This window comes from Cydia pomonella, chromosome 15, assembly GCF_033807575.1.
Source record: "Cydia pomonella isolate Wapato2018A chromosome 15, ilCydPomo1, whole genome shotgun sequence".
NCBI lineage: Eukaryota > Metazoa > Arthropoda > Insecta > Lepidoptera > Tortricidae > Cydia > Cydia pomonella.
Window position 1 is genome coordinate 19,314,864 of NC_084717.1, and position 12,174 is coordinate 19,327,037.

Consider the following 12,174-nt stretch of genomic DNA (forward strand, 5'->3'; position numbering starts at 1 on the left):
ACAGAAAACCGCAGTCAAATAACACTAGACCCTAACTCATAGTGTTGTGCTCCTGCCGGTGAGTAAGGTTGCCAGAGCTCAACGATGGTGCGGAGTTTTAGGGTCGGCAACGCGCATGTGACACCTCTGGAGTTGCAGGCGTCCATAGGCTACGGAGACTGCTTACCATCAGGCGGGCCGTATGCTTGTTTGCCACCGACGTAGCATAAAAAAAAGATAAGGGTGTTTTTTATTTATTTAAATAATAAATAAATAAATATTATAGGACATTATTACACAAATTGACTAAGTCCCACAGTAAGCTCAATAAGGCTTGTGTTGAGGGTACGTAGACAACGATATATATACTTAATATATAAATATGTATAAATACTTAAATACATAGAAAACACCCATGACTCAGGAACAAATATCCATGCTCATCACACGACTAAATGCCCTTACCAGGATTTGAACCCGGGACCATCAGCTTCGTAGGCAGGGTCACTACCCACTAGGCCAAACCGGTCGTCATAATTACATTAATTACCCTATTTAGGACCTTACCCTAATTATCATCAGTTCTGGGTGCTTAGCCAACGATGTGCCAATCGTTAACGCTCCGTAGCGTAGCGTAGTCATTCTCTCTATCACTCTTTCATATAAGTGCGACAGTGACAGTTGTATTTTGTTCGCTATGCATGCAACATAAACGATTCGCACGTTGGCTACGCACCCAGGATTCAGAATCAGATGATGGTGACATGTAATATTCTGTTTTACTCATTTCCTCAAAGGTTAACTGGTTGAGATCCCATACAGGGATAAGTTCGCCTTTGTTGTATTTAATTTACTCTGTAACTGTGTTTTTCGTGTTTTTATTTCTATGTACAATAAAGTATATACATACATACATACATAATATGATCTGTTTGGAGCCAGATTACAAATCATATAGGAGGTGCATTTTGAATGATTTTACTTTTACATCGACAGATATACAAAAAAAAATACGTTAATGCTTTAAACAGTTCCATACGAGCCTATCGAACAAAACAGTAAATTTTACTGTTCCGAAAAAACAGTAAATTTTACTGTTTTGAGTAACTGTTCATTTATTTTTATTGATACTTAAAAATGTTCAATCAGTTAACGCTACTGTTTTGTATTTTACTGTATTTCAAAAATTTATTGATATAGTATAAAACAGTTAATCTTAATGAAAATCACTTTACGTGCTCGATAGTTTTTTTTTTGTGTATTTTCTCTACCCGTAACTTTAGGATAGGTATTGGAGCTTTTTAGCTGTACCTTACAACGCCCAAAACCGGTACTCACGTAGTTTTCATGGGTATCAAAATTATGGTAAAGCCTGACCAGTAATATATGATCACGCGCCATATTACGGAATTTCATTGGAACTAAATTTTTCATACTAAATTGAACTGTCACCCTATACATGAGAATAACAGCGCCCTCTTGACAATGATCATATATTTCTGATGCCTCTCTGTCGCACTTGTAAATTCATACGTAAGCGTGACATGCAACACGTCGAACGTGGTTCGCGGTAGGCCCACTGGTCAGGCTTTCATATGTAGGTATTATTGTGTATTGCCTTTAACTTTCGATAACATTTCGACTTTGTGACCTTGAGAATTAAGACAATGAAGAACACTAATTCTAATTATGACCCAAGGCATATGTGTGCTTATTTTAAGTACGTACATCCAAGTTGTCAAGCTCCTCTACCCGCAATCAACTGTTTCAACACACTGTCCTTTTTTGGCACACAATCGCTCTCGATTTGGCGACGTCTATAGCATAATCAAAGCTCTGCCTGACGGACGGCATTATGCATAAGCATAACTGTCAACGTCAGCAAAATCAAAATAAAATGAGCAAGTTTCGCGGCCGTTTTAGTAATGTGTCATGTCATTTAATCACATAATTCAGAGAACTGTCATGGATGCCGTATTTGGCGGGAAAGCAATGCGCTTAAGCCAAAATGGACATGGGCCGGGATACCACTCGTTGGTTCTTTATTGCATGATACCGCGTTGCATAAGTTTTGCATTTTTATCCTAATGTATAAATGTATTTTTGCTTACGTCATACGTATGAGCCGCTGTGTGTTATTCCTGTTTTTAAAAGGGAGCGGCAATGTAAGAAGAATGTGAATTTTATCCTTGTTTTATCAAACATATTTGTTATTTTGTGTAGTTATTTTCCTTATACCACAGAATAAGTCCACAGAAATAGTCCACATTCCAGATTTATAGACATTTTCAATAAAATCCCGGAACGAATTAAATCCGAGCTAAATCCCACCGCCTTTAAAAACAATCTTAAGAAACTGCTCATTGAAAAATGCTACTATACTGTTAATGAATTCCTAAACGACACCAATGTATGATTTCTATATAGAATGTATTGTACTCTATATTACATGATTTTGGATGCATAGCTGAATGTGCAAGTCGCAAAATGTGCAGGTTAGGTAAAATGAGCAAATCGCAAAATGTGCAGATCCCACAATGAGCAAACAGCAAAATGTGCAGATCTCATAATGGGCAAATCGCAAAATGTGCAGATCTCATAATGGGCAGATCGCAAAATGTGCAGTTCTCATAATGGGCAGATCGCAAAATGTGCAGATCTCATAATGGGCAGATCGCAAAATGTGCAAGCAGATAATAATATAACTAACTATTAACTAACAACTGTCCCTTCCTATCGTATTGCTATGGCTACCGTGTTGGTTACAAATTAACGTTGATTAAATATTCAGATGTCCTTGTTTATTCTATTATTTTCTTCGCGTATTTTATATAATATATTCACCTATCATAGATTATTCTTTTTAACCAATGACTACTTTTAGAAAAGGACAGTGGTCTCTTTTGCTCTCTTTTTCGGCACGTTTTCCTCCTTCAACCCTGTCAAATGAAAATGGACCTTAGTGTGTTTTAATAGAGTGCTCTTATTAACATTTTTGACAGTTAATCTTCCTCTGTATGGAAAAACTTCTTATTTTAAAGTCGTACTAACAACTACACGGGCCCGCCAAGAATCGTTTCCTCTAGGACAAGGTTAAGGTCCAGGTTAAGTTCACGCCCGGATCTGCGGTATCAGCTCTACTCGGGTATTGAACACCCGTGACCCGCCCGGATGAAGAGAATTCAAGAAGACTTCTCATTCTCATCTACGAGTACAGTGTGATCTGCACATATTGCGACCTGCACATTTTACGAATTGCACATTTTGCGACCTGCACATTTTACGATTTGCACATTTTGCGACGTGCACATTTTACGATTTGTACATTTTGCGACCTACTCGTTTTACGATTTGCACATTTTGCGACCTGCTCTTTTTACGATCTACACCTTCTGCGATTTGCATTAGTGCACATTTTGCGACTTGCACATTCAGCTATGCATCCATGATTTTGACACAAATATTGACAAGCACGATTAAACTAGGTAAAAGTAGTGACATTGCAAATTTAAACTATTTTTATGTTACTGCATGCAAGAACTGTAATTTTAATAATGTATTATGATTTGATTATTTTTATTGTTAATTACGTGTTAGATATAAGTAGCAAATTGCTTTGCCCTATCCGGGTCCATGTACCATAGTAATAACTAGGACTTATTATATATAACCTAATGCATTGTACAAGACTGCAATAAACAAATAAACAAAATAAGTAATAGTACTACTGTACTGAAAAGAAATTTCCTACAAAACCGAAGTTTGACAGCGATTCAGGGACGAATGCTGTCCCTTTCTAATGTATGGCACTATCTCTTTCGGCTATTTAGGGATGTCAAAATTCAAGTCATTATCTTATCTGCGGTTGTGCATGCAAAGGGACGTCAAGTTGTGCCAACCCTAATAAGTAATTGCTCCTAGCAATGCTGAGCAGAACGGTTCCGAGAATGCCCGAAAGGATCAGTTTCTCCCCCTGCTTAAACAAGGTCGATCGATGGCCTACAGGCTACAATAGGGTCGTTTCCATCTACAAATCTTAGGGCAGAATTGTATCCCAATAAATTCTTTTGGATTATAAGAACATGTTAAACTACTTTTAGGGGACCTGTAATGACCATATTTTTATAAATATTGAATTTAAAATATCTTTTAGCACACGTCACGTGACCAAACTCGAAACGAACGTCTTTGAAGATTCTGATGACGTCACAACTCTCGGATTGACACTGTTGACAGGCGATAAACAACAAATGACAAATGTCAGTTGACAGTTCGTATGTTCTACGTGTGTATGTAGTTATGTGTCAATTTGTCAAACCGTAAACTGTGACGTCACACAATTTTCAAAGAGCGTTTCGGGCGCGAAAGCATCTGTCAAACTATATTTTGTTAATTTAACATATTTAAAGCCGTTTTTAGTATAAAAGTTGAATTTTAGGGCAGCTTTTAGTTAATATAGAACGTAATACGAGCATTTCAAAAAATTGGAAACAACCTTATTGACGTTCAACTGCACAACTGGTTAAAAAGCGGCACAGGCGAATGCCACATACGCTCCTTGTTACCTGTGCAGTTGTCAAAACTGCGCAGGCAAGCCCTAGTGTGTATGGCCTGCTTAAAGCTTAAGCACTTTAATACGTCATCTACACGGTCACCGGTCACTTTTTGTAGAAAAGCCGGTCAGCCTCCTCCAGATGTAATAAGCACTGAAGGCGTGCCTAGCGGTTATCTTAGCCTATGGATGCCTCCTATACTAGTCACATGCGCGTAGCCGATCCTTTAGAAACCTATATTCCGTGCTTTTTTTTGAGGAGCCCCGTACTGTAATTATAGTCTCTCGAATGAAGCTCGGGAGGAAATACTTCCTAAACCTCACAGTGCATATTAGGTTCTAGGGGGATGGATTTCTTTTAGTGATAATAAAGAACCTGGACGGTTCTATTTTACCAAAGACCACAGATAAGTAGTACAAATTAATAAAGAGGTCTTCTATTCTTCCATATATTGGCTAGATCCCCCTGTTCTATTTAGGGTAAGGATTAACTCGCTGCCGACGGCGAGACAAGCAAAATTAATTAGCTGTTATCGAAACTACGGTCGGACACTAATTAATTTACCGAACTACTGACAATACCTAAAGCTATTATAAAATAAATTCTGTGCCTAGAAACTACCAGTTGATTGTTTTGAGGGAAATACATTGTATAATATTTTTCAAGCAGGAACTAATAATGTAAAGTGAGGATTACTCACAAATACTCATTATTAAATATAAAGTAAATTTCGTCGTTAATTACATTCTTTGATCGAATGCTAATAAGCGATCGTTTTGGCACTTTACGAAGTCGAGTCGTCTCCTTTTTAGTACGAACGGCCAAAAATGTATGGTCATTAAACTTACTAACGTGTCGCGGTAAGTAACGAAGTCAATTAAGTATACAAAAACAAGTTTATTGCGTTATTACTTGGTGTATGCACGAATAAAATACTATTTGTACTTAACTGATTACTTGAAACTGTATTCACACTTTGTATCTAGTTCTGCTACGTGAAAATGGTCTCAGGAATAATAATTTGTACTTGAATAATAAAATAATAAAGAAATAAATATTTGGGGACACAGATCGACCTAGCCGCTAACTAGCAAAGCTTGTACTATAGGTACTAGGCGACGATATACACATACGTATATAGATAAATACATACTTATATACATATAAAACAACCATGACTCAGGAACAATATCTGTGTTCATCACACAAATAAATGCACTTATCGGGATTCAAACCCAGGGACGGCCAGACCGGTCTGTCGCGCCAAGCGCGATGTAAGTTGGTAAGTGGTATCAACTAGGTTACTACTTTGTCATGTGGCAACACTGACTGCTCGGATGACAGTTCCGATGGCGGAAAAAGCACGATGGCGCCATTGGGAAGAACAAAATGAAGGTACGTGCATGAGGTGTGGAATGGCGCTGGGTGTGCTGAGAAATTAAGTACTCGGTGTGCCTCCACGCGGTAACGGGAGCCTGCCCTGGTGAGTGTTTATACACATATTTACGCTTATATAATCGACATCCTAGCTGCATGGGAGTGGAACAAGGGGGTTGACCAACGGTCCTTGGTTAACGTAGTTTCACTAAGGTGTAGTCCAATCTTGAGGTGTATGTACCTAGACAACAAGGACATTGGACAGGGAAGCCCGTAGCTTCATGGAGTGTGTACCGGAAGCACACAGGCAAAGCATGTAGTACGGTCGGTTATGAGTTGGAGTACAAGGGCCGGGTCTAGGGGGCAGGCTTATGGAGGACCCCGTGGGGGCATCGCCCCCACGTCCAGGTGGTGTGTAGGACACCAGGGTACTAGTCGGTAGTACCTAGTCTGGAGGCGAACCGATCATACGGATGAGTCACTCTGGATAGGCCAGTAGACTAGACTCTCATATTGATGCGTGCGATGCCAACTCTGAAGTATATGTACTGTACATGTAACAGTGTGGTCGAAGGTGACCCCCTTCTCCTACTCTCATGTGGCATGGTATTATATGTATTGATGATGTGATATATATTTTGTTGCCCAAGCGAATTTATACCCGTTTGGATTCAGGCACTTGTGTTACACAAGGTGGGTATAGAAGGCGCGACACGGTCCTCGTATTTAAATTAATACTAAGGTAATGAATACTTAGGTAGGTACATTCTTTGCCGAATTTCACTTTGCCAACCAACTTTTCGCCGAAATTTCATTTGGGCGAATTTCATTTCCCAACTTTACATAATCCAACCTAACCTAACCCAACCTAGTATGCAATTTTCATTTCCCAACTATGGGGTTGGGAAATGAAATGGTTGCGAAATAATTATTTGGTAAAAGTTAGTATGCCAACTAAAACGTCTGCGAAAAATTTGGTTGGCAAGTAAAATTCGGCATTACAATTTTCGGCGAAACGGCAGGATAGGGGAAGATTGGCACCATTCATACACGGGGAAGCTTCATACAGTCAATACAACCGCCTGTTAGAACGACGTATTTATTACGGCTTTGCGTGTGTGAGTAGGCTCGGGTGGCCGTCAGTTGTCAACGAAGTTAGCCGCCAGAGCGGCCATTGCGAGCAATGCGAGAGGACGTAATGTGTTTTTGCACGCTCAGAGTAAATATTTTGTTGATGTTTCCGGGTGTTTCGTGCTTATGTGAAGTGACAAATTATATTGGATTATTGCTAATTGGTAAGTAACTACGATCAAGATAATGATAATGTATCTTTTTTGTGGGTTTTTATACATGATTTGTGTGTGGATAAAAATCTTTCATTTTTGACCTTCGGGGCAGATTCGTACGCCTACTGATGGGCACATTCGTACGAATAACTAGCAAGCAACGTAAGCGTACGAATGTGCCCCGTAACTGTACGAATATACCCACACGTACATGTATTAACAGGGTTTTTTTTTATTTCAGAAAATACGCAAAAATGGTGCGTTGTTACAAGAAAAAAAAGACTAGGTCTACATTAATAAATGAAGAAAATATGTCCTCGGCAATAAAAGATGTTTTGGAAGAGAAAATGTCTTACAGAAAAGCAGCGGATAAATATAACATTAAGGCCTCAACTTTGGAGAGTCGGGTAAAAAATAAATAAAATATAAACATGATGATGCTGGCACGAGCGCACATATCAGTCAAAATTCACCAGTTATCAAGTATTTTCTCAAAAACAAGAGTCCCAATTAAACGAATATATAGCAAAAAGCTCAAAAATGCATTACGAGCTCACAATATTACAAGTCAGAAAGCTGGCATATGATTATGCTAAAGTTCTGAAATGTATCTATCCGCCAAAATGGGATGAAACTGGACTCTAATTATGTCTGATACAGGAAATAACTAGAATATTGATCTCTTATTGACTGATTTGGTTTAAAAAATAGTATAGTCTACACCATGTTGTGTATTTTCTACTTATTGATTTATTTTTCTAAGAAATGAATATGTTTTGCTGATAAAAAGTTTTGTCATTTAGTTTATTACATCGTTACTATTTATAATGCCAATTAATACGAGTTTTGATAATGACTTTGCTTTTTTATTCTACCTGTACCTACCTACCAACCTACCGTCCGAATGTTCCCCTATCTATGTACGAATGCACCTCTATAGTGGGGTAGTTTCGGACATTTGACAGCTTTTACTAAAATGCATTTCATTCATTTATTTTAAGAAATAATGACTCCATACATTTTTATTAGGAAGCTGAATATATGTATTTTGTTATAATAACCGATTAAGCAATTTATCTTTGATATTAGAATTTTTAAAAATCAAAATGAAAAAAGTGTACGAATGGTGCCAATCTTCTCCTACCACATTTTTTTGTATTGCCTAGATGGCAATTCTGTCCGGTCTGGATTCCTACGACACTGCGCAAATTTTTGGCAAATAAATAAATTTAGATTTTTGATTATTTGTGTATTTTTCTGGATGGCGGTTTAGGAGGAAAATAACGGTTTGTGGTGAATGTTTTTTTAAATGGGTATACTTAAATAGATATAAGCCGGTACATATTTACTTTCAAATCGACGCCTGTTGGGAGACTAAAGCCATAAAAGCAAATGAAAATCGGTCAATAACTTTTTAGGGATGCATAGCTGAATGTGCAAGTCGCAAAATGTGCAGGTTAGGTAAAATGAGCAAATCGCAAAATGTGCAGATCCCACAATGAGCAAACAGCAAAATGTGCAGATCTCATAATGGGCAAATCGCAAAATGTGCAGATCTCATAATGGGCAGATCGCAAAATGTGCAGTTCTCATAATGGGCAGATCGCAAAATGTGCAGATCTCATAATGGGCAGATCGCAAAATGTGCAAGCAGATAATAATATAACTAACTATTAACTAACAACTGTCCCTTCCTATCGTATTGCTATGGCTACCGTGTTGGTTACAAATTAACGTTGATTAAATATTCAGATGTCCTTGTTTATTCTATTATTTTCTTCGCGTATTTTATATAATATATTCACCTATCATAGATTATTCTTTTTAACCAATGACTACTTTTAGAAAAGGACAGTGGTCTCTTTTGCTCTCTTTTTCGGCACGTTTTCCTCCTTCAACCCTGTCAAATGAAAATGGACCTTAGTGTGTTTTAATAGAGTGCTCTTATTAACATTTTTGACAGTTAATCTTCCTCTGTATGGAAAAACTTCTTATTTTAAAGTCGTACTAACAACTACACGGGCCCGCCAAGAATCGTTTCCTCTAGGACAAGGTTAAGGTCCAGGTTAAGTTCACGCCCGGATCTGCGGTATCAGCTCTACTCGGGTATTGAACACCCGTGACCCGCCCGGATGAAGAGAATTCAAGAAGACTTCTCATTCTCATCTACGAGTACAGTGTGATCTGCACATATTGCGACCTGCACATTTTACGAATTGCACATTTTGCGACCTGCACATTTTACGATTTGCACATTTTGCGACGTGCACATTTTACGATTTGTACATTTTGCGACCTACTCGTTTTACGATTTGCACATTTTGCGACCTGCTCTTTTTACGATCTACACCTTCTGCGATTTGCATTAGTGCACATTTTGCGACTTGCACATTCAGCTATGCATCCCTTTTTAGTACCTATGAGTTAGCAACTTTAGCGTATTTTCTGTGAATATCATACAATATTTAATTAGACTTGAAAGCCTAATTTTCCTGCTGGACACTTTAATAAACTCATTTTTTTTTTGTACAAAATCTACCGCGGAATGGAGTATTGAGGCAAACTTTAAATCTACCGCGGAATGGAGTATTGAGGCAAACTTTACTGGTTTAACGATACTTTTGTAATTAAGTTAATATACTGTGTTGTAATTACCTGAATAAAGAAAATAAATTAATAATGTAGCCCACAGAAAAAACGCCCGTTTTACGAAACTTGACTCAACGAGAAAGGTTCACTCCACCTCACTGCGTTTTCTATATTTAAGTAAGTATTTTTATTTTTGTATAGTGTTGTATCCAAGACGTTTATTCCTGTCTAGGTTTTGAACTAGGTAAACTGTTTTTTGCAGTCATGTGGATAGCTGTTGCATAAGATTCTCGCGTTTTTAGGGTTCCGTAGTCAACTATGAACCCTTAAAGTTTCGCCATGTCCGTCTGTCTGTCTGTCTGTCCGAGGCTTTGCTCCGTGGTCGTTAGTGCTAGAAAGCTGAAATTTGGCATATAAATAAATAATAAATAAATAAATATTATAAGACATTATTACACAAATTGACTAAGTCCCACAGTAAGCTCAATAAGGCTTGTTTTGAGGGTACTTAGACAACGATATATATAATATATATAAATATTGATAAATACTTAAATACATAGAAAACACCCATGACTCAGGAACAAATATCCATGCTCATCACACGAATAAATGTCCTTACCAGGATTTGAACCCGGGACCATCGGCTTCATAGGCAGGGTCACTACCCACTAGGCCAGACCGGTCGTCACAACAAGAATAAAGTCTAACATTTTTTTTAGGGTACTTACCTCTCCTACACGTAGAGTGGGGGTGATTTTTTTTGCTTCAACCCTACAGTGTGGGATATCGTTGGAAAGGTCTTTTAAAACTAATAGGGGTCTTCAACAAATTCTTGATAAAGTGAATATTCGGAGTTAATCGCTCCGAAATAAAAAGTGTCCCCCCTCTAACTTTTGAACCAAAAGGTCAAAAAAATACGAAAAAATTGTGGAAGTAGAGCTTAAGAAAGACATTAAATGAAAACTATAGCGGACATGATCAGTTTAGCTGTTTTTGAGTTGTCGCAAAAAGTTTCCCCTTCATAGTAAAAAGACGTACTATCCACAGTTCATCCCTTGGTTAATAATCTACTATACTTTAAGCTCCAGTTTAGCTTATTGTGACGGAAGAGTAACTCTGAGCATGGCCCGATATGCTCTTGGCCGATTTATTTTATTTGTATTAGTATTAGTTTTTAACCCTTTACCGCATATGCAACCATCTATGACAGTTATAATATTGAACTCTACTGACATCTATTAAAGTTCAAATTTAAACAATAGTACATTTCGATGCTAGTGCGGAATTAATGTATGTCATTACTTCACGAGTACCGAGATAGCCGAGAGGTGCCGAGAGTGAAGAATGACATATCTGCACGTGTATCGAACGACGTTTTTTAATACAGTTGCGAAAAAATAAGAAACAACAAGTTTTTTTTATGCATGTTCTGTAAGACAGAAATAATTGTAAATATTTTACAGTACATATGGTGCTACTTTTCCGCACTAGTGAGCGAACAGGACCTAAGGCAAGTTTTTTATTATGTTTTGTGTACTAGTAAGTATTTAATTGAACATATAAATAAAAAATGTGTCGCAAAGCGAACAAAGTGTCGAAAAACAACATTTTCAGATAGTTAGTTATAGGTAGGTATAGTGGTATAGTTAGACTAATAATCGGTTAATTGATACGTAATCCTCGTCGATAGTGTGAATTTTATTTGATTTGATATTAGGCTATTAGCCTGAGACCTAGCCGTTAAGGATCTCTTGAGTACTTGAAAGAAGAACTAAAACTTTTTATTTCAGATGCGAAGAACTGCATAAATGATAATTAATTGGACATCATTCAAGTAATTAAAAGACAAAAAATTACAGATCATCGACTAACAAGCAAAATTAATCATCCGTAACATTACATTCATCTTCGTATCCATTTCCAATTGCCAAGGAACAATGAGAGAGATCAGCGCGTGGGCAAATGGGCGTGTGGAACCGTCTTTACTGTTATAAGGTTTTAAGTTACTGAAGGTCCCTTTTGGTTGCGACTTTGTGCGATCCGGCCTACGCTTCCGGAGTTTTACATAATCTTCGATCTTTACGCTTCACTGGAGATTCGCTTATACGGAACGAAATTTGTCTATGGATTGTTAACTTTTTTGGGTTAAGATAAAGATAAAGGTATCTAGAACAGATAAATACAAGGCTATTCTACCATGAGATAAATCGTATGAGAAAACGTAATTTACTTTATTTATAACTTTTCAATAAGTTTGTGTTGATAAGAGTTCAGTTATAATTTTGGTCTGGGCATTAAAAGTAATGTGTACCCGAATTTGGTCAATTAATGTGTCGTTAAATTTTATTTTCCTTTAAGTGCAAATGATTGGACATGCCTTACTATGC

At 37.5% G+C, this 12,174-nt stretch overlaps 1 long non-coding RNA gene across 1 annotated transcript; it reads left to right on the forward strand.

Moving 5' to 3' along the window:
- The first annotated feature begins 6,951 nt into the window (after nt 1–6,951).
- On the forward strand, nt 6,952–8,051 carry LOC133525408 (uncharacterized). The gene is made up of 2 exons (XR_009800569.1): nt 6,952–7,204; nt 7,437–8,051. It is a non-coding gene; the product is annotated as an uncharacterized LOC133525408 (long non-coding RNA).
- Nucleotides 8,052–12,174: the final 4,123 nt, after the last annotated feature.